This window comes from Wolffia australiana, chromosome 4 (genome assembly GCF_029677425.1).
Source record: "Wolffia australiana isolate 7733 chromosome 4, ASM2967742v1".
Taxonomy (NCBI): domain Eukaryota; kingdom Viridiplantae; phylum Streptophyta; class Magnoliopsida; order Alismatales; family Araceae; genus Wolffia; species Wolffia australiana.
In genome coordinates, this window is record NC_135838.1 from 8,573,312 (window position 1) to 8,599,399 (window position 26,088).

A 26,088-nucleotide genomic window follows, 5' to 3' on the forward strand; every position below is an offset into this window, starting at 1 on the left:
TTCGATTGTGTACTATGGTCTGATTTATCCACCCTAGCCAAGTTAGTCATCCTACCCGAGTTAGTCCCATCATCCTACATCAATGTGACAGGGCAAGTAGGCGCGACGACGCAAGTAGGTATGGCGGCACAAGTCAGTGTGGTGGTGCAAGTAGGCGCGACGATGCAAGGAGGTGCGGTAGTGCAAGGAGGCGCGGTGGCGCAAGTATGTGCGGTGATGCAAGTAAACACGGTTGGGCAAGTACGTGCTGCGGCGCAAGTAGGTGCTGTGGCACAAGTAGGGGGCTAGGGATGGTGACGCACATGATGGAAAGGCACCACAACGATGGGCGTGGTGACGGGTGTGGCAACAAGGCACAGCGATGGCGGTAGCCACGAGCACGGTGACGAAGTGCATCTTCGGATGCAGTGACGGGCGTGGCGACGGCTGGGCACAGCGATGATGGCAAGGCATGGTGGCAACGTGAGGCTGCTGTGGCAGATGGCTGACGGCCGCAACGGCAATGGCAGGGCATGACAGCGGCAAGCGGTTGGTGATCGCGGTGGCCATGGCAGGACATGACGACGACGATAGACAGATGGCGGCCATGGCAGCGATGGCAGGACACAACGACGGCGGCGGTAGGCAACTGGCAGTCGTAGGCGGCTGAAGTGGCCGCGTGATGTTGTGGCGGCCGTGTGCAGCTGCTGCGGCATTTGCTATAGGCTGCTACAACGGGCGCGGGCGACTCCAGCGGCCCCTGGCTACTGCTACAGGCGCCTTGGGCGACCAAGGGCAGCCGAGGGTGGCCTGGGCGACCTGGGGCAGCCTGGGTGGCCGCGGATGACCTCGGACAGCCGGTGCTTGCATGGGTGGCCGTGGGTGGCCCCGAGCGGTCGCGGGCAGCTTGGGCGGACCTAGGGCGGCTGCGATCGGCGTGGGGCGGGCGTGGGTTGCCTGCGAGCGGGCGTGGGGCGGCTTTAGAAATCACATTTTTTTCAATCTTTCTTCTCTTCTCTCTTCCTATGGGTGGGCCCCACCTTTTATAGGGCCAATATGGGCCTTCCCCCTTAGAATAAAGGAGAGAATGCCTAATTAAAAGTAATTAGGGTCCCCTAATAGGCCCACACATGCTAACACACGCGCAAACGTGTAGGTCCATACAACGGTCTACACACATGTGAATAAACAAAAACAAACACAAGGCCTACTAAAAAAGGAAAATTTAAGGAAAGATAACGTCATATCTTTGTGGCCCGTTGATGAGGCTGAGTACTGTGAAGGTTGGGTCTCGCGCGTGAGCCTTTGCTCAACGAACTGGTTCGACGGGGTCTTCGAAGCTGGATGGTCCCCCATCAGATACTAATAAGAAGACTCATGAACAATACATATGTTACAGGAAGCCATAAATCATATTTTAAAACAAATAATTTGTACCATCAGATCAAAATCCATTCAAAGTGATAATTAAATAATTTTGATGAATTAAATAAATAATGTGATAAAGTTACTACTAATATTTTTTGGTGAATAATGTGTATTCCATTATAACCATATATTAGTTATCCTTGATGGAAAAAAGTGTTAAAATTCATGTCCCACGACTGCATCTCCATTTCTGATCATTGAGAAAACTTGGTCCCAAATTAAACTATCTTGTACTATATAATTGTGACTGGTGCACTTTATATTTTATCTTTTCAAAGAGTGAGTTCTAGTGATACTCAGATTTCTTATCCTAGAACTCCTGGAATAAACCTTTTCATCTCCATCATTTTCATGGTTTTTTGGGTCACCGCCTGCATCAAAAACTAGCTGAAGGACTGGATAGATTTACATTTGTATTTGACACATGTCAGATGACCAAACATATGTACTTCACTTCATCATAATATACACAGAGGAAATATTTTATATAGAGTCTGATATTTGGGGCTATTCTCCTTTCCAACTGTTAGAGATACTCAGTTATAGACTATTCTTACTTGATGATATTCATCACTTTGTGAAGAGAAAAATATAGGTAAAAATTATAATACAAAGGGATAAACCAAAACCTGGAGTTAATAGAGGCATTAGAATACTCTCATTTTGGTAACAATATTTACAATAGTTTGTCCTTCAAAGATTTAGTAATAGTTTATCCATAGAGAGCAGGAATAAAATCAGTAAGATTTTGTGAAAATACAAATTTATATGTCAAATATGAGTAATGAAAAACACTATAACTTGCGTTATATTATGAATTTTTTGATGTGGTTGGTGGTGTTGGAAAGCTCTAGTCCTAGATTTTTATAAAGTAAAATAGCCAACAAGAGGAGAGAAACATGGTGAAAATTTCTATTGAACACACTAACCTAGATGTCACACATTGGTTAGAGCCTGAGATATTGTTATTTCCTTTATCTGCATATAAACATATACGATGAACTTATTTCTCAATATGACACTATTTAAAGAGAGTGAAACCAAGTAAACTGACATACTCAGGCATTTAAAAATGATTTGGGATAGAATTCGGGGATGGAACTCAAATAGGCAAAATATAAGTTAAAATATAAGAGCCCTAATATTGTAAGCCCGTGGAACCGATTCTAGAGAATTAGGGGGTGATATGTCTTGAGTTCAGACTTGACCCATGTTCTCAACCATCCTCCCTAGGGAAGCAACTTTCAAAAGTGAATTATGGTGTTTGTTCTGCCAAACTTGCTTCATTTTGAACGGCCTATGTTGGGCTTTTTTTGTCCTTGAGTATTGGGTAGGATGGGAAATTTGGGTTTTGGTATTGGACAAATGCTGTTGTTCTTTGACGAACGAACAGCCAAAATATCCAGTTCATGTTTGTGTTTGGTCTGTTTGCCAGCGTTCACAAATGAACAATTGTTCAATGAATAAGCCATAGGTGAATATCATTTGACTATAGTTGAATGATTTAAATAGAAAGCCGTGTATGTCAACAAACTTGCAGAAGATGGAGTAGAGTAAGGCTCCAAACTTGCAGAAGATGGAGAAGATGACTATGAAGGCGGCTGATATCTGCATCACCATCCGGCTGCCAATCCCAGTGAAGAGTTGCCAATCCGGCTGGCCCATCACCATGAATGATCACACCATGAGCGGTCTAAAGTATGCTTTTATAATGTCTTAAATAAAGACTTATATGGAATTGGAGCTGTCATTCATCTTTCTGAAAGCTCCCTTGAGTAGTATTCCACCCATGCCATGCAGGCAAACACAATTTTAGATGATGCACATTGGCAGCGGGTTAGTACTGGACAAATGCGCCCTAGCAAAGTGAGTTCCCATGGAGTGACCAAGAAATTCAGTGTCCCATGGACTGACCTGGCAAAGTGAGTTCCCATCCATGGAAGAAATCCACTATTAAGAAGAAAAGAATTAACTCTGCAAAGATATATTTTATTCACCAATAATTGCTTCAGATAAGAGTAGTTTTGCATCTATCGATGCCTACGCCAATTTGGTGTAATCAATGGCCATCGATTTCCTCTAAAACCTTCAAATTCTCCTCAACCGTTGATTCCTGGATCATCGTCCCTTTCTGGCTCATTATTTCTCTTATTCTTGAAGATCAGATAAAATCATCTGGCATTCACCAGATAATTTTAATACTCACTTCTGTCCTCCATCGATTTCTATCCACAATCCAGAAAATCATCAACTCTTGATTTTTCAATCCATGAATCAATTACAAATGCATTGCTAGTGATTTCCCTAAAATTGAAAACTAAATAAACTTGCAAGAAAAATTCTTCATTCCAGATGTCAATTTGTTTTTCCATCATAAAAAGGTCTTCAAAAGATTAGATGTACCAAGAAAATAAACTGTTTCTCAAGGTTGTCTAAAACCTGCCCTACAAAGATACAAGTCCCTGAAGATCCATAAAAGCATGGAGAAAACAAGGTGGTGACTCAAACCAATGTATGAGGACACTTACTCACTTGTTCACCATCATTCCCCATTACAGACCATTATGTTAAGGGTGAAGAGAGAGAAGCAAATGAATTACAAGCTTGGATGAACAACATGATTGGTACAAACTAGGGGTTCAAAGCTGATGATGAAAATACCACTAACTAGGTCGTTTGTAAGGTCAATATGGACCTTATCCACAAATGTTTTACCTTAGTTGTAGAAATTAGTAAGGGCTGATACCATAGGAAGCTAGGTAGCTAATTAGAATAAATCTCAATCTTTATTTTAAGTTCCAGAATTTTATAAATCTCTTTTAAAAGGTTTTTCTTTGTTAAGAGAGTTTATTTCAGAGAAAAGAGATGCTTACTATTTTTACTAGGTATGGAAAATTTTCAGTTAAGAGCCTAGACAGAGAATGTTTTTTGAGAAATTTTGAAGGATTTTTTATCAACTCCAGATAAAGATTAAAAATTTATTGAACCAGATGAGAGAGAAGAGGTGCGTGCAGGTCAGCTGGAGTCCTCCGTTGGTGTCTTGACCATCCTCAAAGCCTCCACAAACATTCTAAAAGGTTTTCTTCATTCGCCTTCACATCAGGCCTATTAGTTGAGTCAGCTCCACTGATTAGCTTGCATTTTTTTCTTCATATCTCCTTTGGATCTGAAACTTTTTCCCGAGCCTGAAGACTCATGTCTTGACCTCCTAAAATTTTGTAATTTTATGACCATCAAAAGTCAACCTTTGACCTGAAAAGTTAGCATACTAGGGAAATGGTTAGATTCACATCCCACTTGACTCATTGAGTAGTGGGATTCCTGAATCTTCTAAAATAACCCTAAACTATGTCACTCTTCAGATATATGTCAGAGCACATATGGAAACCTCAAATCAGTAGCAAAAAATTATCTTTAATCATTGGAAAAAGTTTAAGGCCACAACTGATTATTACGTAAAATGAGAATTTTTGGCAGTGTTGAACTAAATTTCAGGAGAGTTAAGATGAAGAATGCATGAAAATGACTACCCTTATTTTACCTTATCACAACATCAGTAATACTACCCTCATCCTTTGACTATCACCAGATCACTATCTAGGAATTCAAAGGATACATGAGTGAGGTCTTGAAATGAATGAATCTTTATCTCCTTGTCTTTTTGGTCCACCATATGTTTTCAATGTTTCCCCTTACTTATATCTGACAAGAGAGAAATATTGATTCTTCATAAAAGTGGGATTGAAACAATTTTGAACAAGATTGTCTTAAAAAAATTTTGTATGCTCATCAAATGATCTATATTTTAATGTTCCATGATAAAATAAAAATCTTAAAATAATACCTTCATTTTGGAATGAAAATTTTAATTCCTATGCATATCATAACCATAACTGAAATTTAATATTCATGAAGAAATTCCTTCTATCTTTTAAAGTTATTTATTCTTTAGTCTTTAAATATAAATACATTTATATGAGAATTATTGAAATATAAATACCTTTAAAAACATTTATATATTTTTAGATTTATTTTTCAGCAATTAGACTTGAGATTGATTTCTGATATTTAATTTTGTAGATTTTCTTTTATAAGAACTTATTTTATTCTTTACATAACCTAGGATAGTAGGTGTAGTAGCCACTTTGACATGAGATAATAAGCATTTAAATAGCGTGCATAGGATTTCTTTTCCCACCTTGTTTACTATTTGCTTTAGGTTCAATGCAAATAATACTTGGACCATGATTTGAGTTTGAAACTGAAAACATTTCATCTTATGATGCATGCATACTTAATTTATTCATATCTTATGGCATGCACATCGTGATTTTTAGTCATTTACTATGATTTTTTAAATCCTCATCCCTCATTCTGACCCTAAACATAATGTTTTTTTTTATCTATCATTCACAATGGCTAGCAATCAACCATTGTTGTCTTACAACTCCGAATATGCTGTCTCTCAAGTCCTTTTTCTCCCCTATGATATATCATTCTTTCATGATATCATATCATTACTAATGTAACATGATAGGCACCGGGATCGAACGGCTCGTGTTACACCACATGGAGGGTGAGTGCAGTCATGCCATGTGGTGGAGATGACTAATGTAGACGTAATACAAGTGATGATGCAACAATAAAATCACTGAGAAGTATAAATCCGGCGTCAATGGACACCAACGACCACTAGGCTACATTAAGTGCAACCAGGGAATGCCACAAGGCTCTTGATGACCTGGATGATGGGATGAGGGCAGACGGTGGGAGTACAATGATTGTTGCTCGTGAGTGCACTGTTCAAAGCGTCAACTAAGATCGCACCGATAGAAACCTATTCCCACTAATGTATTCCTATCTATCATTAACCCAACCCTAGTGGTGGAGAACATGTTTGGAGGCACTAGAAGAAATAATATAACAACGAGAGGGAATTGATGAGTGTACCAGAAGCGGTAGGCGCGGGTGATATCTGATTTGGCAGCAGCGAAATGCGTTCAACACATAGGCACGATGACGATGCAGGTAGGAGCGGTGACATAAGTAGGCGCGACGGCAGGTCGGACGACTGACACAGCGTTGGGCGCGGCAATGGGCACAACGGCTAGCACAAGATGGCATGACAACTGCAAGACACAACAACAGTAAGACGCAGTAGTATTAGGGTGCCACAGCGCAATGTCGTGGTGGCGACAACAGAGTGTAGCGGCGTCAAGGCACAGAGGTACGATGGGCACCAAGCTTAGCTGTGGCTGGATGCCAAGGGCGACCGAGGAGCAGTTGCGGAGGCAGGCGAAGGGGCGGCTGTGGGGACGATCGAGGGGTGGCTGCAAGGCCAGCTGAGGGGCAGTCGCAGGGGTAGCCGAGGCGCGGACTCAAGACCGACCTCGGGGATGGGCGAGAAGCAGTCGAGGGGCATCTGAGGGGTGGTCAATGGGTGGCTGAAACGACAGTCGAGGAGTGGTTGAGGGGTGACCAAGGGAGGGGGACGGGTGGACGGAAGGCGGCCATGGGGGCAGCGGCCTTAGGGCAACCGAGGGGCAGCAGCCTTAGGGCAGCCACAGGGCGGCGGCATTAGGGCGGCCATGGTCGGCAAACTAAGGGCAGCCGCGGGCAATGGCTTCAAGAGGGCGGTCTTGGGGCGTCGGTTTCAAGAGGGCGACAGCGGGGGCGGCGGCTTGAGGAGGGCCGCCTTGAGGCCGATGGCTTCAGGAGGGTGGCCGCGGGCAGCGGCTTAAAGAGGGCGGCTGTGAGCGGCAGCTTCATGAGGGCGGCCGTGGGCAGCGACTTTAGGAGGTTTCATGAGGGCCACCGTGGGGCGGCAACTTTAGGAGGGGGGACGACTTCAAGAGGGCGGCTACGGGTAGCAGCTTCAGGACGCCTGTGGGAGATGGTGGCCGGAACTCCGGTGAAGGTGGCGGGGGTGGTTTCGGCGAAGTCGGTGATGGTTTCTGACAAACACTAGGGTTTTCTTTCTCTCCTAACATTGTAGTGGCATTTTCATAAATATGACAAAAACTAAAAGAACACTAAAAGATCAGGAAAAATCATTTAAAAAATCACACTTTTAATCTTTTCTTCTCTTTTCTCTTCCTATAGGCAAGCCCCACCTTTTATGGGGGAAAATATGGGCCTCTCCCTTAGAAATAAAGGGGAGAAGGCCCAATTGAGCGTAATTAGGGCCCCTTAATAGGAGAGAAAATTCCACTAACACGCCTACACATGGGCTCACACACAGGAACGTGTAGGTCCATACAACATTCTAAATACGTGTGAACAAACAAAAACAAACACATACGTGGCCGACATACATGGCCTACTAAACAAGGAAAATGCAAGGAAAGATAGCATCAAACCTTTGTGGCCCATTCACAAGGCTGTGAACTCCCAAGGCTGGGTCTCACGCATGAGCCCTCGCTCGACGAACTGGTTTGATGGGGTCTTCGAAGCTGGATGGTCCCCCATCAATTACTGTCCCTCATTTCTTCTATATCTTCTCATTATGTTTCTTTATATTCTCGTTTGGTAGCATGGGATGACTTTCTCTTTGCGGCTCTAAACATGGCCATCATTTGTTTTTCTTAGTCATAGTAGGTATAGTATTGTTTTTTGCACTAGAATCATCTTGTTTTAACAGCTTCGTTCAAAATAAAGAGGAAGGAAGACAGGAAATAAGAAGAATGAATGTCTTGAACTCAAGAAAAATCTGAGCAAAAAAACAAAAAAATATATCATTGTTGTCTCAAGGTCATACGATTTTTTTAAGAAAAGGTTGGCCATATTTATTTGTGTTCATCCTTTTCTTTAGGTGGAAACATGCATATCCAATCTATTTGATTTCTCTCCACACCCTTCTGGTGTCTTCTTCTTACTTCATCTCATCTTTGGGAGTGGATATGTCATGAATAATTTGCATATCGGAATACCTGTCCCATGCATTTTGTATAATTGGCATCATTCCTTTGTGCAAATACAACTTTGGTTTCTTTATTATACCCATAGCATTAATTTCTTGTGTCATCACCCCACCTTTTGATTGGTTCACACTTGAGATTAAGTAGTGATGATGATGAGGAAAAATGTATTCCTTACTTTCAGGTAGAAGGAAGGCTAGTGGATTTTCTAGCAGAGAGTAGGCACTGATATGAGGAAGTGGCTTAAATGAGAAGATATTTGACACTAATTTTGGGGTTATAGTATCATACCAATAGAAAAGTAAGCTTCACTTCTCATGACCGCTAGCGCTTTCCAAAATAAGAGGGATTGACTCACATATTCAGAAAGGGCTTTTGGTTAAAATTTCATAGGGTGCACTCATTCTGGAAGTGTGTTTGATATTTTTAACACTTCATGCTTGTATTTTCTATGTTTCAAGTGATACATAGATGGCGGAAAGGAGAACTTAAGTGACATCACTTAGGGACTAGTAAACGAATAAAGATGGGAGGTGTGAAAACATGATAGATGCAGTGTTATCTCGAAACGTTTTATATGATTTTATAATCATTACAATTGATTTTTTGATGCAATGACCTGAATTAACTAAATAATTATGCACATTATGGAAATATTTAACTACGGTTGACTTCTTTGAAGTTAAGCAAATTACTATTGATGAATACTTTATAGATCCTTTTATGTAGAAATTTAAAATAATTAAATGGGACATAATCAATGAGCTTGATCATTTATTGGAGAATTTTACAGCACAGATGGGCTTAAATAGGTCAGAGGAGAAATCAGAGGAGACTAGTCCACATGCTGATCAACCCTTTTACTTTTTAATCATGTATTAAAAGGGGAATACGAAAGGCTACCTATTCGGAACAGTCATTCTTTAAGGTCCAGGTTATTTAGAAGTTTTAGTTCAATCTCCTATGTTGTTTTGATTAAACAATACCAGATGATGGTGGAATATAAGGATTGAAACCTGAAGGGAATCATTGAGAACTTAGTTCTCCCTCATACAATCATTTTTTCTCTCTTAAAACATTTCCCCCTTCTTCATCATCTAGAATCATCTATTTCTCTCTCTGAACCTTTATCAGTATCTTGAGTTTATTTCTATCAAGTTTCATAAAAAAGATCAAGCATTTTAGCTTCAAAATCTATTTCTAACATTTCTTACACCATTTCTTCTCTTTATCTATCTATCTCTTCATTATGATTACTTTATATCTGAAAAATATGTGTCTTTATTTTTCTTGATCACAACCAACATCTTTAGTATATCCCTTTACAAAATCCGAAATGGATCGCATCATTTACCCATTCAAAAATTCCTTTTACGATCCATCTGTGATCATTATCACTTGAGTGGACTTCACATGTGACATGTTAGCTGCATGCGTGCCCCGTTGCCTCGAGTCTATGGGGAGGGGAAACTACATGATCACTATCCATATGGTTGTCTCCTTTTGGACTGTGTCAAATTTTGCCTATTTCAGGAACTGGGTGAGCTGCATTGTACATGAGCTGAACTGGCCTTGGCCAGCCTGAATTCACTTGGATCAGGATAGCTGACCCAAGGTCCCAACTCATAGCCAAAGAAGTAAAATATAGTACTTTCAACATTTAAAAGTTCCAAAAACTTGCAAAGCATTTCTAAAAATAGTATTTTGAAAATATAGACACTCTATCTATTAAATAAAATATAAATAATTATCCAAGTGCCATATTTATCATTTTTAGTCAGTTTCCTTTGAATTAACTGCAAAAAATATGTAAAGAACAAAACATAATCCCCCATTTACAGTATCTAAAACAATTTCGGAAACATGATAAAAGTTATTTTATTCATTTTCCTTGCATATCTACAAGAAAAATAAATCTTATAAATTATTCATTTTATTCCCTAAAAGTTACTTAATTTCCTTTGAAAATCATTTATTTTATTCTGAAGTTGAAGAAGACTGATAAACATGGCATGCCTCCTAGTGGATCAAGTACTCATTGATATGATATTTATTATATAGTATTTATGTGGGCTTTCAAAAAAATTCGTTAGTTAAGTCTACATTAAATTAATGACGTAAAACCATAAATTTAATCACTAGTTGATGACTATAATTATGCCATTAAATAATCAGGTAATTACCATGAATCAAAGCATTATTTCCATATTTACCATTTCAAATATGATCTTTACTAACCCCACTTGGTTTAGAGAATCAAGTGGATTGGATCTTATCTTTCATTTAAATGAGTACAGATGTAGATCAAATCCAACAAAGAAGGCGCCTGATTAAGCAAGACTGACTTACAAGATCTACAAGACGAAGGCCAATTCTCAAAAGACTGAAAGTCACTCACTTGGGCCAGCCCTAAAAGCCCAAGAAGCCCAAAAGGCCCAAGAAATATGCCCAAGAGAGGAAACCTATAAACAGTCCTTCACATAGTCATTTGGGGTCTGTCTGGAATTTCTGCCTAAACATGTTAGGGCTTGGAGGAGAAGAGTTCTGTAGAACCTCCAAGAGCTGATGAGCATTGGAGTTGGGGAGAAGAAGCAAGCTGAGGAGTAGCTTGAGCAAGACGACCTCCACCTTGCTGCAAGGATCGTGACACAAGGTTGGAATGATTGCTTAAGTTTCAGTGATTGTGTAATTCTCCCTCTCAGACAATCTAGGTTGGGCTGGAAAGCACAAATCAGTGTCTGTCCAACATTTCCAACTGAAGTTGTTCATTGTTCTAGGTTGATTTCAAGTGTGTTTGTTCAAAAGTGTTTTCAATCCATCAATTTTTCAATCCATCTAACCATTGCCAAGAATTTCAACCTCAGTAGCAGCCCATGTGCAAGCACAGCCAAGGCCGTGCTCAGCTAGAGCCGATCACAACCAAAGGCGCGCACCAAGCGCCGCGCGCATTTAAGGCCGCGCCCAGCTGAAGCCGAGCGCAGCCAAAGCTGCGCACAGGGAGAGTCACACACAGCCAAAACGCCGTGCACGGCTCCTGCGCACAGAGCGCCGCGCGCAGCCAAGGCCGCACCCAGCTAAAGCCGAGCGCAGCCAAGAGGCTGCGCACAGCCCCCGCACGCAGAGGGTCACGCACAGCCAAGAAGCTGCGTGTTTGGTCTGCCCCTGCTCAAGATTTCAGGTGAGAGCCTGTAACAGAGCAGGGTATTGCTCCATAAAATGGTTTCTCTGAAGATTAGATTTTCTAAATCTAATCTTCTGAAGAAAGACCCTAATAGAAGCTAGTTAAGATTTGTTTAAACTAAATTTATTGACTGAAGATCCTGCTAAATTGATTTTACTCGGAGATTTCTATAAGTTAATCACTGAAGAACTTTCCAGAAATTATCTGACGAATATCTACTGGAGAATATCTACTTCGAAATATCACCATAACCCTTATTGAAGAATATTCTACAGAGTATTACTGAAGATCTTTGAATTGATTGTTAGAATAAATTATAGGAATTTGATTACATAAATTAAATTGAAAGAGGAATACTGTCGGATTACCTGTTCCTTGTGGTTCGACACCTTACTCGCCCTAAGGCTGTGAGGTTAATTTCTATTGTTGACTATCTCAAATACTCACACGACCAACCAGTAAAAAACCCCATATTTAGAGATTATCACTAGTCAAAAGGAAATATTGGCTATGAGTGGACAAGTGGTTACACAACATTTTTGTCCTTAAATAAGATGGGGAAGACGGAGTTGTATCATATCAATCTAACTTTTAGATTGCACCAACTATATGGACTATTCCAAGGAATGGGACCTGGGTAAACGTTTGCCCAAAAGTTTGCTCTTTTAACGGAGTCTACGACTCTGAAAAGAACTAGACTTTAACTATAATTTCTTATTTAAATAGATTTTTTATCTTGATCATTGTGATATTTTGATGGAACAATGGCTCTGATCAGCCGAAAATAGGGGTGAATTACACAATTTTATTATCCCTTATCATTGTTTATTTTAGCTTTTAGAATAAAAGTTATAAAACCTTAACTTAAGATCTATAATGATAAGTATAGGTATCGTTAAAGGGAACCCAGTAAGGACTTCAATTAGTGATTTACTTGAATAATTTCACCCTAATTACAATTAATTTAATCTTCAATGAAGATCAAATCACCCTCATTAGATGAAGACTTTAGAATGGAGGGTAGAAGAGATAAGAAGACTAGAAGAATTAGGGATCTCTAAATTTACTTTGTTGATTCCATAAAAATGATCAAAGGTTACAAGAAGAGGGGTTGAGAGGAAAATCTGATTTTGGTTGTTCTGGGGGAATTGGGTATCCACATTCCCTAACTAATATCTCCTAAACACACCCTGATCTTCCTAGAATTTGAACTTTTTTATAATTTTTTTGTTTTTAATTTGTAATTGGAGTAGTTACATGAACTCAATGCTCATTCCTATTAATCCTAGTAAGGAATTGTACATTTGGCTGAAGTCTAGCAACTTAGACATTCAGACCAAGATCAAGAAAAATAACCAACAAAATTTCACTAACAAATCATCCAAATTACACTAAAAATTCAAATACAACGAAATAGAAAGTACCAGAAAGGGTTGACCCTGGCTGGTTCTCCTTTCGGTCTTGCAGCTGTAAAGAACCACTTCCAAAATGACCTCCTTAATTCCAAATTGTGCTTTTGTGCATTGGTTAAATGGTAAAATTACCATTTGACCCTAATAAGTAATTAATTATTATCCATCGATGTAGGCTTCAGCTGAATGACCCAACAATTCATATATAAAGAGGAGATTGAGACGAAAAAAAATTGACTTCAATCCGATTTTAGGATAAAACTTTATTAATAAATAAAAATTTACCAATCTGAGTGATTGGATCAAAATAATGTTTATCGTTACACGCAATCACGTGTCGACTGCTGATAGGCTGGAGAATTTTTAACTTCATTTGGCAGGTTCTTCCTTGGTGTGCCATTTACCTCTTGGCTAAAATAAGAGAAAAAAATAAATAAACATAATACATAGGGATTTGCACACACCTGTGCACCTTTTAAGTTTCACCTAATCACAGGGTGCCACATCACCTCCCATGTGTGCGCTTTGTATGTGTTGCAAAGGGGATGCACTTACTGCCCTGAAGATCAATAAATGCATATTGCATTTAAGCCATTGGATTCATATCTGATAGTCGAGATTTGGCCACATGGTCCTGCCAAAATCGCTCTATTGGATTTTTTCACATAAACCCTTGCCTTTCTTTGCGCGTGCAAATTGACGCTGCCCAAAAAATAATTATGTATATGCCCATCCACTTTCTCTCTCATTCATATTTCCTAAAGAACTGTAGAAAAATCATAGAAATATTCTGATTAATTCAATAGAATCCTGGAAATAATTTTATTGGATTTTAAGGCCTACAACGCGCGACCGAGAGCTGTTTTAAGGGCATAGTTGCAAACATAATTTTAGAAAAGTTCCTCTGACTTTATAAATTTCTTTAAAACTCCTATTATCCTTATAAATATATCCTTTTTCCTTTTAAAAATTCATTTCTTTCTCAAATAAATTCCCAAAAAAACCAAATAATATTCTAGAAAAATATAGAAAATTCAATAATTCATCCCACATAAATTAATATTAAAATTTTAAACCTTATATTTCCATTTAAATAGGATTATTACAAGCTTAAATAAATTCTATAAAATTCATAAGTTACCATAAAATTAGGGAAAACTTAGAATCGCTTGGAATAATAAATACACATTTGAAATATATGATAAAAACCCTATTGAAAATTTTTTAATTGTATAAATTTGAGCCCATTACATGAATTAAATATACATCAAGTGTAGGATTTTAATTAAAATACCTGCTTTGTATAAATTTGGGAAGGCCCGAAAACAAATTCTCCACGACCATAATTTTTTAGAGCCCATTCCCTTTTTTTCCTTTTTACCTCAAACTCATCTCCAATTCTGATGTGATGGAGATGGTAACAACACTTATGGAGCATGAGTGGGGCTCATTAGGATGAAGTAGGAGATTTAATGTGCTAGGGATAGTATGGATATGTCTAGAGGTTGCACATTTGAGCAGTTCAACATATCTCACTCAAGGATCCAAGAAATCAGAGATCTGATCTATGCCCAGATGATTTGATTTAATCATCATTTTTTAGATGACGTTTAAAATTCTGTTCACAGTATTTTGATGCATGAATTGCTTTGAAATAAAAGCGTCACACTAAAATTTATGGGTTAACTATATAATATAATTCAAAACAGAAATATTAATTTTGATGTAGATTTTGACTTCAGCAATCTTTTTCATGGAATAATATCTAGTTGTGAAGAATTATTTAGACACAACATCTAGGGATATTAGAAATAGTCAAATGTGAAATATTTATTTCTTTAGAACTAATAGTCTAAAACAGTAATAAAAAAATCATTACTTAAATAATCACTAGATGGTGTTTTCTTATTTTTCTTGGAAATGATAGCTAGGTTTAAAATTAGTATTTACATAGTGGTTACACATATAAGAATATGTAAAGTGCAAAAGCATTATTCTATATTTAATAATTTAAAAATTTTAATATATGAAACATGTAATTGCCAGAATTTTTTTAAGGGCGGTTTCAGCCCAAAAGTTAAAAGATTGTTTTGTAAACATTACATAGTCAATAGATTTTCAAAAACATTAAAAAAGCTAGGTTGAGGTTACAAAGTGGATTGCTTTATGAGCCATATGTTGCCACCAGTACAGGTTAATTGGGAAAGTTCATGAGAGGCAAAGCAGCTGACATTACATTGAATTGAGGCAACCATTGCCTGAGTGAAGTAGGGAAACAAGTTCTGTAAGGATGCATGGTATTTACCCCAATTAGTGCAATCTGATTGCTAGAGAATATGCATCCATCGCCTATGGTGGCATTGTTGATGGCTTTGACACTATCATTAGAGTTGCTGTCAAGTTCGAACTCTAAGCAGACTACAAAAACAGATGAATCCCATGGTTGCTTTGCTAGTCTCTGTTGGAGAAGACTTACACTCCGGCGTGGTATGCCTCTAGGTTAAGCTCCTGCTTTCTCCTCGGTCCCAATGACATCGTCAACATTGGACAAACCCTGAATACTACCTGTAGCATAATCCATGTCATCTACTTTTCCATAATCACATTTAATGTATGAAAGAAAAAATGTTCCAAATAACTAAAAAAATTCCAAATGAAAACTTATATTTTTAAAAGAATATATCCAAATGTCAAGTATACCAAAATTTATCAAGAGACCTATGGGAGTATCAAGTATACAATTCCTTCTCATGTCCCAAATTGTATTTGACGACTATCCCCTATGATACCTGGTAACATAATGGAATAAAACTTATCAATATGTGCATTATTGTACTATAAAGAAATAAAATAAAATTATAATAAAATGAGATATAACTAGAGATTTTGGTCTACCATCCTTCTTGTGGAGTATCTTCATTAAAGTCTTTTTTTGCCAATTCGACCTCTTCAATTGGAGGCAATGACTCGGTTATATTGCTTTCTGGATATTGTTGCCTAAACCAAAATTTTAATGCCATATATATGGATATGTTTTGAGCCAAAAGCCTTGAATGTTTGTACATGCAAGTTCCAATAGATGTAGTGAAGAAAGGATGATTTATACTATGAAAGTGCACAATCGGACTACTTTCATGATTATAGGACTCCTTGAATCATGGTAACTGTCTACATTGTGACATCAGTCCTTGTATTTATGGGTGTGAACATTCACAGGAGGCCTTCCCCATTATCATGCACATTTGTATAATCTGAAATCTACATAGGCAACAACCCCTAAATTGTTTTTTTATAATACCCATGATCATGTATTCCACACTCATGCCATGCCCCTTTTGGAACATCCACACTATGAGTGGGGGCAATCACCGTCATCAGGACATTCCTCTACAAGTTTATTGCAAAATGCTTCAGCTTCATTTTCCGAAGAGTATCATGTATTTTTCATGACTTTAAAATGATTCAAGAGAAATGATGATGCTTCCCTTTATTTTTTTCGAATCATAAATGAATTTTTTGTATCCTTGTTTAAATTAAAATGATATCCTTGTAGTTTGGTCTAACGTCAAAATTTTATGTTAAATCATTCAATCCCTTATGAACATATTTTTAGTCTAACATCTCGAAAATGCAAATGATTTCCTAGGCCCCTCAAGCACACTCATTTATTGTGGCATGTCTTTACAATAAAAATATAATACCAAAACCCCGCCCAATTGGAAAACCGGAAAGCTTTCTGTAAACCCTAACCCTTTCTGTCACAATTGATCAGCTTGACAGAACCTTTTAGTTCCCATTGTTAGTTATGCAGCCAACAAAGTCTGCCAAAACATGTGGCAACTAAGTACTGACCACTAGATTTCCATTAAATATTTACCTAACGGTTAAACTCAACCATGGTCTTAACTTATTTTAGATTCAGGTTTTGAAATGGAAATCAAGAGTGATGTCAGCTGGAAAAGAGAAGCCAATGTATAGACAATCCATGAGACAGGGATTAAATTTTCTTCATTCCCAAACTCTTAGTCTATCATTTAGAAAAAATGGTGTCTCTCTGCAGCACAAAAGCTGAATTGAAATACATCACAAGTGTCATTAATAAGCTATTATTTTTACAATCACTTCTTTCAGAAATTTAGATTCCTCAAGAAACTCATATCCTTCACTTTGATAATTCCATGTATCAATTCGAGGAATCATGAGATCTCCCAAAGGAAAGACAAAGGACAAAATGCACTTCTAAATTACTCATAGATAATATTTTCCCCCAATATAGGAATGTGAAAAAAATTTCAAATCATTTGCAAACATGCAAATGAACCTGTTTGCAAACGTTTTGCAAACTTGCAAACAAAAACTAACGAACGCAAACACAAACAGGAAAAATCGCACACAAACCTGTTCGCACTAGTATGGGAAAATACCTTCTTACTCTGAATCTTACTTGAGAAAACTGAGATACAGACCAGATTGATATGTCTCACAGACCAAGTGTGGACCATCGTTGATGACAAAAGTATTAGAGAAGTACTAATTTATTGTGCACATTATAAGATGAGAATACCATGCTAGAAGACCATTTTTGAATCTGCAAAGGTCCTCTTTGCTCGAGATAAGCACAAGTTGATAGACTCATTATCCAATGAGATAACATGATAAGTGAACATGTATTTCCATACATTTTAGATGTTTTAAGTGTTATTAATTTATAATTTATCATTTTATTGTTGAAATTAACCAAATATTTATGCATTATCTAGAAATTCCAAATTTTGCACATTATGATAATTTTTCTCTAATTTCATTGATTTCTCTGAAGTCAATAAGTTTGATTACTGCTGAGTATTTTATAGTTCCAGATGAGCAGAAATTTTACAGGAATTAGAAGATACAATTCTTAGGAAATCGGAGAATTTTTGGGAGCCTAGTGATTATCAAAATGGGCTGAAATAATGAAACGGTGTTGTGGACATTTAAAAGATAAATCACAGGGGCTTGGGCCACGACCTGACCTACCTACTGGGCCTTAAAACACTTTTCAAAAGAAACAAGCTTGAAATTACAAGTCAAAGCTCTCAACCAATGGAGAAAAAGGGGTAAAATGACAAGAAAAGACAGTAGGCTCTTTTCCGCTTGTTTCTTTTGTAAGTACTATTTTCCTTCTTAAAGGGGTATTTTAGTAATTCTTAAAATGTATAAGTACTCTTCCCCCCCTCATTTCCCCTCGTCCTGGACGTGCTCCAGCAAGTGACTGGCCAGCAGGACAAGGCAGTCTCGTCTCTTGTTTGAATTGACAAATGCCTGATCCTGGAAAAATATAAGGATACGAACTTGAACATTTTCTATTCCATACTTTCTCTCTCTAGAATCGGTTCATTAACTCTCAATATATTCATACATATCCCCAATTTATCCTATCAAAATTTCATAAAAAGTATCCTTCATTTGCGACTTCAAATTCTATCTCAAACTTCTTCTACACTCTCTCTTTCAGTTATTTTTCTCTCTAGATTCCATTATTTAGGGCAAAAAAAAGGTGGAGAGTGGAGGGCTTAGTCAAATTGACTAAGTCCTCACCATATTGGGTCAAGCCCAATAGGGCTTAGCCCATTTGCCTAAGTATTGACTTAGCCAATTGGGTTGAACTTTAGTGACCTGACCAACGCAGCCCTATACGGGCCACACAAGGACCACTGGCTCATCTGGTTCACTCCTGCCACCAGCGATAGCCAGAAAACATATTTCTTGTTTTATATATTAAAAATTCCAAAACAAATCACTAAAAATCCTTAAAATTAATATAATCAATATTCAGTATTTTTAACATCTACAAAACTTCCAAAGAATATTTAACTCTCATTTTTAATATTTCTAATGTTTTTTGGTATTTCTAAATTCAAGAAAATTCAAAAAAATATTCATTTCCTATTTTTAGTGTTAATTAAAATTATGAAAATTATTTCTAGTGTTGATTAAAATTATGAAAATTTTGGTGTTCTTTTATATTTCTAATTCAATTTAGATCATAGGAATTTATATCAATTGACTAAATATCCATAAAAATCTCAGAAATTATGTATCGCACTTGTAAACTCACTTCTTTCATTCCAAGCTTGATAACAATTCTGAAATTAAGTTTCTGCCTCTCTATGGATCGACCCCTTACTTCCCTATATTAATTATAAAGTCTTTAGGTGGAAAATTTTCATAAAAAAATGTTGGTTAACTCTAAATCAAAACAACGACATAAAATCCCTAAATTTGGACGTATCAACTATTTGTATGAAAGATTCACCACACAAGAAATAAACAACTCCCGAGACTTGTGACAGATTCGTGGCATATGTTTGAGCACTTTTGAATGACATTAGTGAGTAGGAAGTCTCAAACTTCAGGTATGTCTAAGATACAGGAGGTGAAGAAAGGAAACAGCCCCAATGAATGGGTGATGACGAGGATGCTTGGATGGATGAGAGCTACCCAACATCCATCAACTTTAGGCTTGCACATGTGTTGCCCCATCAAGATTGTGTCACCCCATCAATGGAAGATGAGTTACATATATACCTGCAAATGACCCATGTGTTGAAAGATGCTCTATTATGGTGGCAAGGCGAAGGATGGATAATTTTCACGCAACTCATGAAAACGAGAACTATGCCCATAATAGTAAGACATGGTTGCTTCATATGCTTAGAAATGGTTGTCTATTATAAAAGAAAATTTAGTGCAAGAATAATTTAGCTTAATAAGTAGAAATTTCTAAACAATAAAATCAAGGATTTGATATAAATCTTACACCACTCAATTGATAGAGTTGAAAACATATTGAATTTCCTTAGCGTTGCTTCCCCAGATACGGCACCAATTGATAAGCCAAAAATAAGGGGTGAATTATGCAATTTTAGGATCCATTTTCGTTGTTAATTTTAGCTTAAACAACAGAGTTTATGAAAACCTAACTTAAGATGTATAGTGATAAGTATAGGTATCATCCAAGGGAAGCTAGTAAGGAATTCAATTAGTGAACTATTGGAGTACTTTGGCCCTAATTAGACTCAATTTAATCTTTAGTGAAGATCAATTCACCCTAATTAGATGAGGAGTTCAGAAAGGAGAGTAGAAGAGATGGGAAGATTAGATGAATTAGGGATCTCTAAATTGACATCATTGATCCAATAAAAAGGATCAAAGGACTCCAAATACAGAGATGAAGAATAAAATATAATTTTGGTTGTTTTAGGGGAATTGGGTATCCGAATTCAGTAACTACAATCTCATAAACACAATCTAATATATTGTAGAAATTAAAATTTTCTTATAATCTTTTTCTTAATGTGCAAGTGGAAAAGCTAGATTGATTTCATAATTTCTCATCTCAATCTTTGTAAGGGATGGTACATTATGCTCAATCCAAGCAATTTAGAAATGCAGACCAAAGAACAATCACAAAATTCACTAACAAATAATCCAAATTACACTAAAACTTGAATACAATGAAGTAAAAAGTACCAATTAGGGTTGATCCAGGATGTAGATCCTCTCAAAATGACATCCCCATCTCAAAATCCAGCTTTTATACTTAGGTTAAATGGTAAAAATTACAATTTACCCCATAAGTAATTATTTTTTATCCATCGATGTAGGCTTGATCTGAATGATCTAACCAGTACAGATAGAAAGAGGAGGCCGAGACAGGTAAATACATGAAAAATAGATCTCAATCTGACTTCAGGATCAAAAGTTATTAGAAAATGAAAATTGACCAATCTGAGCCATTGGATCAATTTATATATATATATATATATATATATATATATATTAACTTTTGAAACACCCAATCAATTGTCGATCTCTAATTGGGTTGCAAATTTTTAGAGGAATTTTGCCCAAAAGTCCCTAAAAATATTCCCGCGCACAAACTGACCCCTCATAAAAAATATTTATGTATCTGCCCCTCTGCTTTCTCTCTCATCCATTTTTCCTAAAAAACCAAAGAAAAATCACAGAACTATTCCGAGTAATTCAATAGAACCCTGTAACAATTTTAATTGTATCTTTACACCTGCAATGCATGACCAAGAGCTGTTTTAAGGGCATAACTGCGATGAAAATTTAAGAAAAGTTCCTCCGACTTTATAAATTGCTTTAAAACTGCTCTTTTTCTTATAAATATATCCCTGTTCTATTTAAAAATTCATTTCTTCCTTGATAAAATTCCCAAAAATACAAATAAAATTAAAAAAAATCGAGAAAATTTAATAATTTGTGCCCACATTAGTTTACATTAAAAAAAGTTTTTCCACCTGCCATTTCTATTTAAATACAACTATTCCAAGCTTAAATAAATTCCATAAATTCATAAGTGAACTGAAATTAGGGAAAAAGCAGAAATTACTTGGAATACGAATAACTTGTAAATATATGTTAGCAACCCTATTTTAAACTCTTTAAGTGGAAATTATGCTAATTACTTGAATTAAGCACATAGCCCCTTAAAATATGAGAGGTTATTGATGATGATTATGAGGCCATCAAGCACACCTAAATTTTATGTCTTATTGCTTTTATTAAAAAAATTATTCATTATTATTCTGATGTGATTTATATAATGAAGTCTTGAGTAGAAGTAAAAAAATTAAAGTATGATCCGAACATAGTAAAAATATAACTAGTTTGTAAGCATGTATTCTAATAATGTTATTTATAGTTTACTTCAGATAAACATCAAAAGATTGGGATAGAGTAATATGATCTAATCCAAATCATATGATGAGTATCACTCACTAATCCAAATGGTATTATACATACCAACCAAACAGCTTGATTAATGTCATAGTAGCGTAAGTGATCCATAGATCTAAGAAACCAACAACATAGTGTTGATGGACATTGTGTTTTGATTATTACCTATTCATAGGACTTTAAACCCACTAAACACATATGTAGAAATAAGTCCACAAAGGTGACTGCATGGTTAAGGTGGACTCGTCCACCCTTTGTATTGGACGGGACAACTCAAGGAAGACAATGTGATCAAGTCCTTTGTCAAGGTTGTGGATTATTAGAGAAGTAGTTCTTCCGTGACTTCCTTAATATGTCATTACTAATTGGAATGCTCAATAAGGGTTTCCGAATTAACCATACCATACTTGTCATACTTGTCATACAGGTGAGGGATTATTGATGAATCAAATAATAGGTGGTAAATGACATTTTTAAGTGAAAATTTTAATGGCTATTAATATTTATCATAGAAACATCATTTAGTAATTAATTCATGAAATTAACCTAAATTAGTAATTGAGTATTCATAAGTATTACTTTAGACTAACGCCACTTGACTCATAGAGTCAAGTGGAATGAATCTCACTTCTCTTTTAGAGATCTCATTTGACGGTTATTGGGCAAAGGAAAAGAGGTCCAAGAAGGCCCAACCGCGTTCAGAGTTCCAGGAGTCCCAGAGTTACAGCTTGCATGACTTTAATGAGCCATTAATGAGCCTTTAATATGATTAAGATCAAATCTTTAAAAAAAAGCAGGCCAAGTGAGCGACCATAGTGAGGGGCAGTCAAAGGACTCAATCCTGATTGACTGACACCTCTTCACCAGGATTGAGGTTACATAAAAGATCTGGACTATTCAAGACCTAGGGAGATCCAAGGGTCATCATTTCCCTCTCTTCCCTATATAAACCCCCCACAATCCAATGTAATACTCACTCTTGTTTCAATATAAATCCAATATTTACTGGCCTGTGTGCAATTATTCTTGAGTCCTCTTACCTTTAGTGAGAGTTCAGTAGAGGAGGAGCATTCTAGAGCAAGAGCTAATGGAGAAGTGGAAGAGTCTTGATCACCGTGGGCCTTGGCTGGTGTGACAAAGTGGTTCGATCACTATTTCTTCCCTCATCCCTATCTGTTCACCTTTGTCTACAGGTTAGTCTTGGATCAGCTAGCCAACACCTAGACGGTTCCATCGCCTCCGACACCCAGACGGTTAAATTTATTTTATTTTATGTTATTTTAAATTTAAAAATATTCTGAAATAATCCTTAAAAATTCCCAAAAATCATACTTTATCTAATGTCCTTTTAGTAAATCTAGTTACTTTGCTTTGTAGGAAATAAATTATAAGTACAAATCTACCAAAAAAATATTTTAAACTGAAAATTCACCAACTAGTACTTTGCTCTTTTAGGATTAATCCTTACTATCCCTAAGCTAGTAAGGTTTATAAATATTTTTGTTTCAATTCAGATTACCTACATGACTATATTTAGTGTTTATTTTATCTCTAATACAGCCCAAAATTTAAGTTATCAATTATACATACATGGTATCTGATAATGAAAAGGTTCAATGAGGGTTAACGTATTCATGTGTATCTTCCAAGCTATAGGTGAAGTTTGTTGCCAAATAGGCCAACAACTTAACCAATCGATTGACGTAAATAAATCATTGATTAATTTATCTATACCTTGATATATGTAATTGATAATTTGCATCAATAAAATTAATTGGGCCATTAGAGTCATAAACAGGGGTAATACATGGCCCTAGAGAGGAAGACACACAGTATGCTTGAATGTTTGTGGCGATAACCGTAGAAACAACCAATGGGAAGGCGTTAATCCATGGGAAGGGGAAGATGTAAAATGGGAAATGTAAATTTTTGTTTTCAGAGGAGAGAAGTATAAGAGAGATGAGAAACACAAATCCTGGTTTTCTGAATCTTATCTTAAAGTTTCAGGTTACTCAATGGTGGAATATGGGGACAGCTGGGTGAGGCCTTGATCCCTCTTAAAAGACTCATCCCTTCTGTAAGGCTAGAGAAGCTCATCCCTTCTAGAAATGAATCCTGACTTCAAGAGGAGGGGGATCAAATAAACATTCAGTGAAAAAGGAAATGACAATTTACCAACGGTGGATATCATTTTATAATTGAATTAAAAACCCATCTCTATTTTTTTTTAGAATTTTAACATTCAATATTGAATAGATGTAATTCTCTCCATCAATAACTTTTCTAGAGTACAAATTATTTTCCCTATGTTTGGTATTTTGGTAACATAGAAGAAGAATATCAAAAGGGGAAAAAGGAACTCACCAGAAAAATACAAGAGATGCCATAAGATTGACTTCAAAGCAAGCATCCTTCCTAACAAACTAGGGTTGGGGAATGTTTGAATTGTTTTTCCCCTCTTTCCTAGCCTCATTTTAACAATACAGGAAGATGGATGGATAGAAGGGCAAAAAAGTAAAATGCCTTAAAAATTCAGGTCCATCCTATGGTTGGATCTAAAGATACTATCGTTTAAAAATTGTTGCATTATAGTCATCTGATTTCTTCTCTTATTTTCTGTGCTCCCACTACTTCCAGCTTGCTTTCTGCGCACATTGTTTGCCCATAAATTTGCATCAAGACTGGTGTGAATTAACCAAATTTGATGGTCACATTGATGTATACATGCAGTGTGCAGAAAGCATAGGCTATGAGATAACAAAAAAGAGAATCTTCAGATGCCATAAATGCTCAAAAGGTAAGTTCGTAAGTATCTAGTCATTTCATGTTATTCCCGAAAATGTGTGCATTCATTGCCAAGAAAGTGCTTCTTTTTCCATTGGTACATATCATCATTTCCTTTTAGTAATAAATTCCAATCAATTTAACTGACCCCCCTCTCCTCCCTTGGCTTTGCAAGATTCAAATTTTATCAATCATTATATTTTAATACACATTTTGATCTGAAATTTGGGACATCAGAATGATGTGATGTGGAATGATTGGGAAAACTAATCATTGACTCCGTTAGCATGCCTAATAACTGACACAATGAGGCAAGACATATAGCCTAAACTAAATGAAAATCCAGATAAATAGATTTTTACTTAGAAATTATTTTATTATTGATTTAATCTTTCCAAAAATGAGGGAACTATACAGGGAAAATAAATCAAAACTTGATTATCCCTTAACAAAATTTAATTTATGTCAAAGAAATATGTGAAAGTACTACAAAATTGTAAAATCCTACTCAATTGTTGGAACATATTTTGGGCAATGTTTCCAAATGTATATACATAATTTATGCTGTTAGAATATAAAATATGTATTATTTCTGTCATGGATGCTAAATAATACACTGAATTGAACCTTGTGAATCCTTGAGTGATATTATACCACATTTAAACCAGTTTGATTCACGTCACAGTTGTGTAAAAGGTCTTTAGACCTGAGATAACAAAGATATCTTGCTGATGGAGGGTTGTGCTTCAACTAAAACCTACAAGTTCTTGTTTATGGAGTTCGAAACCATCTTACATTTGTGCAGCAAGAAGTTAATAGTTAAAGCACACACATCTATCCAACATGGTGGTGGTTAGTGATTGACACAAATCATGAGGTCTCTCAAAATGGTGGTGGTAGGTGATCAACACAAATCCTGAGGTGGGGCGACAAGGCAGGGATGAGGGACATACTCAAATCTCAAAGGTTGATGGAAGGCACCTATCTTGAGGTGGTAAAAAAACAGATTCTGATGTGGTTGGAAGGCACCTACCTTGATCTGTTACACAAACCAAAGGAAGGCCGTGTATCTTGAGGGTTGGCTTCACTTTCATATAATCAATGAAGTCCAAGGGAATAAAGAAGACTTCCATCCCTATGAAGGATAAAGAGACCATGTGAAAAAAATAAACCTAAAAGAGCATATAATCTCTGTATGAGTAGGTGATGCGAAGAACATGGTTCTCATGGATGTCATGCAAAAATCTGATATCATCATTGTAAGAAAAAGACACTGGCAGATCCTGATATTGGTCTGAATGCCAATATCATGTATCAGTTTCTACATTAGTGACCTCCATTTTATGATACAAATGTCGGATATGAGATGAAGCATATATCATTAGTTCCTTACAGCTGTGAAAGGAGCAAGGCTCTCCCCTTGCACCAAAATTATGTATGAGGGCCCTCAAGTGATTTTAAGTATTAGTGATTAGGAATGGAATCGGAGCAGATTGTTTGAAAGTTTGTTGAAAGTTTCAATTGGGCAACGCATAATTTGATCTGAGCATAAAATCTTGTGATGGAACAAATGAATTGTTCTGTTACATGATGTAATCATTCATGTTTTCTGTTTTTGGATCCATTTTTTCTTCAATATTTC